Genomic DNA, 4,854 nt, shown 5'->3' with positions numbered 1-4,854 from the left:
AAATCAAACGCGAAGGGCAACTGTAAGGACAAAAAAAAATGAAAAGAGGTCGTCCCAAGAGGGTTAAATTGTCACTCTCAGTCAACTAATCATAACAATGGTTTACACAAAGGGAACAAAGAGGTTGGAACAAAAGTGAGTGTATCGTGTTCCAGAGACGCAGCCTCCCGGATGTAACCGGAGATCTCTCGGGTACACATCTCCCAGCAACAAATATTTTGGCCAAATAAACCCTAAAATATTTACCCGAACCTGACATTTGCAACGATATATATGTACCATAAATCCCAGAGCAAGGAAACGAATGACGATAAAGTTTCTCGTCTTGAGAAAAGAAGATTCTTCTGTTTTCTTAATCTGTGGTTCAGAGTATACCCTTGTTACCCCCACCGGTTTACCGTGATCAGCCCCACTGGTTTACAAGTATCAAACCCTAAAAGGGCGATATGCCTTCCAGACTCACTCAGTCCGCTGTGGTGAGTCCGGACCTCTGGCCGGGATCATCCAGGAACACTTACAGCCGCTGTACTGTGAGTGGACACGCGTACTCGAGCTACTACTTCCTCCATAAAAGAAAAATATAGTTTATCTCCGTCCTGGACCAGGTCGAGTCGGCCCCGTGGGAAGTGACGTAACGGTAGGGGTGAGGGGCCGGTAGAGATCAGGTCGATGTTCCATAAGTTCCTTCAACCTGGCCAATTGCAATCAACTCATAAACATATGAGGGTAGTCAATCTATTTACAAAATATTTATCTTGCAGAGCAAAATAATATTACTTTACATTTTGTCAATTTCTTAAAGAATAGTTCTTGCCTGTTTCCTGTACATAGATTTCTACAACTTTAATTCTATTCAGTTTTCTGGTGACAATAGAGATTTGGACGTAACCGAAGTACGTCATATCAAACACTTCCATCCAAAAATCAGCAGCCAGGGGCGTCCTATCGTCCACAACATCAAGACATAACTTCTTCACTTGAGATAGAAGTTGAGAACTTAACTCTTCAACGTTATTTTCACAGTTTTTATTAAAGCCTGACGCTAAGAGACGCGTTTCACTGACCCTTGTCAGCATCTTCAAGGACAGAGTTCGAATAGCTACAGGTTTTTTGTGCAAATTGATATATAGCCTAGGATGAGGTGAAGGTGAAGGTAATGGCCCAATAGACCCATTGCAGCTTACAAATGTTTCCACTCTGGCTGAAACACTTTACATTATGTTTCGTCACCTTCTCGAAGCTCTCAAAGATGGCAGAGTGCAACTTGACAACACCAAATTACTCTCTGCCATCTGCACAACTTACAAGAAAACCCAACACTTTAAAATCCTCGAAAAATTCCCATCGACAAAATCCCCATTGATCAAGAGAGCTAGCGTGGATAGCGTGCTGAGGGCGGACACACCTCGCTCCTGGTAATGACCCTAACAGAAATTTAATGGGAAACTCAGCTTGACAGCCTTAAGCGCAGGTGACGCGCGTGCGCCTGTCAAAGACTGCGCACCTGGTGACAGCTCCTTCACTTGAACTGCACAGTCGGAGGCAACAGGGCCGCCTTCTCAAGCCACATATATACATTATGTAGACACACAGCACCTGGAGGGACTAACATGTATTGCTGCGTCACATTAGTCAGATATAATATACATATATTATAGCATATTTACCGGCAACAGTAGGCCTACCTCAGCGGCAACAGTAGGCCTACCTCAACGGCAACAATGAAGACCTCTCTGATGGTGCTTCATGCTCTGGTGCTCGTGTGTCTGTCTCTTGAAGTCGTTTGTGTGGTGGCAGGTACGTATAGCACGTGTCTGTGTAGTGGCAGGTACGTAGGGTACGTGTCTGTGTGGTGGCAGGTACGTAGGGTACGTGTCTGTGTGTTGGCAGGTACGTATAGCACGTGTCTGTAGAGGCAGGTACGTATAGCACGTGTCTGTGTAGTGACAGGTACGTATAGCACGTGTCTGTGTAGTGGCAGGTACGTATAGCACGTGTCTGTGTAGTGGCAGGTACGTATAGCACGTGTCTGTGTGGTGGCAGGTACGTATAGCACGTGTCTGTGTGGTGGCAGGTACGTATAGCACGTGTCTGTGTGGTGGCAGGTACGTATAGCACGTGTCTGTGTGGTGGCAGGTACGTATAGCACGTGTCTGTGTGGTGGCAGGTACGTATAGCACGTGTCTGTGTGGTGGCAGGTACGTATAGCACGTGTCTGTGTAGTGGCAGGAACGTAGGGCACGTGTCTGTGTAGTGGCAGGTACGTATAGCACGTGTCGGGCAGAGTGACCAGGTATACATGTACAGCAGCTGTATTTCTCACTGCGTATACACTCAGTTTACTTCAATACACTAACAGCTTACTTCAGGAGTTTGAGAGTTTACTTCAACACTCAAGAGTATATCTTAATACACAGAGAGTTTACTCTTAGAGTTTGCCTCAATACACTGCAAGTTTACTTTAAAACACTCAGAGAGTTTACTAAAGGTGTAAACTCTTTAAAAAAAGAGTTTACACCTCTTTAAACTTTACTGAAGGTGTAAAGGTAAAGAGTTTAAAATAGGTGTATTGAGTTTACCTCAATACACCTAGTTTAAATCAACACACTGAATTTGCTTTAATACAGAGAGAGTTTGTTTCAATACACTAAGAGTTTACTTCAATCCTAAGCATTGTATAGCATTAAATTATTATTCTGAAAAAGATAAGAGTGTAGCCTAATGATCCTGGCAGTCGATTAGCCTAACCTTAAATAACCTGTTTGAGTTGCTCTGAAAAAGTGGGTGACCCAGACGAACCGTTGAGTATAGGATTCCTGAGCAACTCAAGGCAACGAGTAAATGGATCCTGAGTTACGCAAGGAGATGAGTAAGTTGTTCCTGAGTTACCCAAGGAGATGAGTAAGTTGTTCCTGAGCTGTGCAAGGCAATGCGAAATTTATTCTTGAACCCCTCAAAGAGATGAGCAAATGATTCCTGAGCAACACAAGGAGACGAGTAAATGGTTCCTGAGCAACACAAGGAGACGAGTAAATAGTTTCTAAGTTACACAAGACAACAAGGAATTTGTTCCTAAGCCGCACAAGGCGACGAGAAAAGGTTTCCTATCTATACAAGGCAGATACTACTCTAATTTGTCAACATTCGTCTCTGATTTCAGCACCATACTTAACACTCGAGGATGCTTGCTTGTGTCGGGTAATACTGTGTCCAACTTATACAGTGTGAGTTAATATGTTGATAGATTGTGTGTGAGGTTTGAAGGCCTGTAGACTGTCAGCATCACTTGGCTCGTTTTCTGTAATAACATTGAGACTTCGAGTGGTGGGTAGTTGTCATAGAACTACTCAAGTTGTACACAAACCAACTATTTGGCATGTAGCAGTGAGACCATTAACCCCGCGTGGTTAGAGGTCGTGGTGGTTATCTTCCTTATCTTGAGATGATTTCGGGGCTTTAGTGTCCCCGCGGCCCGGTCCTCGACCAGGCCTCCACCCCCAGGAAGCAGCCCGTGATAGCTGACTAACACCCAGGTACCTATTTTACTGCTAGGTAACAGGGGGCATAGGGTGAAAGAAACTCTGCCCATTGTTTCTCGCCGGCGCCCGGGATCGAACCCGGGACCACAGGATCACAAGTCCAGCGTGCTGTCCGCTCGGCCGACCGGCTCCCCGGCGGTAGCACCATTGGGTAGGACAAATTTCTCCTTAAGTTTATCGAAGACATTGTCGATGCTCAATATCCTTAAATTAATAATCCATTGCTGAAATGGAAGCTGAATGTAAGGCTTATAGACGTCTTCCTTAAGAGTTTATAATGTACAACCTGTGAACTAGGGACTCGGGGGATGCCTTAAATATTAAGGAACGGAAGGAAGCGTTGTTGAATGCATAACTAGTCATGGGGACCCTTGAATTGAAAATACAACCATTTAATCATTGATGTATTGAGTGGACACGGATATTTTGCGTGTATTGTTCGGACATAGGTACGTGCCCTCCGTGTTCCGCTTGATCAGCCCGTCCGACACTAATATGTCCTGGGGGGAGTAGTGCTGGTTGGCCCTCCCTGCACGCTCGACGGTGCGGTTATTAAAACTTGTCAGAAGAAATTATCGACCAGGAAACGTAGATCTTTTAGAATGTTCAAACCCGTGATCGTTAACGGTAACGTGACGCATTCAGGCTTTATGTGTTATGGTATTACTTAACTCAAACACACACACACACATATAAGATATCGCCGTGGATGCTAATAGAGGTGGCTGATACATCTACGCCTGAATCGTCTCGTGTCTGTGAATACCAGTCACCATTAAGACTACAAATATCCCTCAGCGTTACTCTCAACACCAAGACGACGTACCACTGCGTCTTGCGCCGTGTGACTCACTTAAGTAGTGCCTTGAGCTGAGGAAAACATGAAGAAAATTACATTTCATTGTTGTTTTGTTGTCAGGTTTGGACTTTATAATGAAGCTGTGGAGACGGAGGCGTAGCCTCGGGTTGTGAAAAGGTGTGTCTGTACGCCGGGGTCATCACACCACGCAGTTCTGTATATGGGGGTCACTACACCACGCAGTTCTGTATATGGGGGTCAACACACCACGCAGTTCTGTATATGGGGGTCACAACACCACGCGGCTACGATCTGCTGATTTTATGATTTAAGAACAGGCTCGGTGACGCAGATCCTACGACAGTCTGCCCTAAAAAAAATATAAGAGACCCTTTTTCAGTGTTGTAAAATATATTACAGTAACAAATGCTCACCCATCCTCCGAATTGACAATACGGTTTAATACTAAGAACATTTCTTTACTGTCATACATAGTACATAATTGCACTTATTGGG

Source organism: Procambarus clarkii, chromosome 29 (assembly GCF_040958095.1).
Source record: "Procambarus clarkii isolate CNS0578487 chromosome 29, FALCON_Pclarkii_2.0, whole genome shotgun sequence".
Taxonomy (NCBI): Eukaryota; Metazoa; Arthropoda; class Malacostraca; order Decapoda; family Cambaridae; genus Procambarus; species Procambarus clarkii.
Note: the sequence above shows the minus strand (reverse complement) of the source record.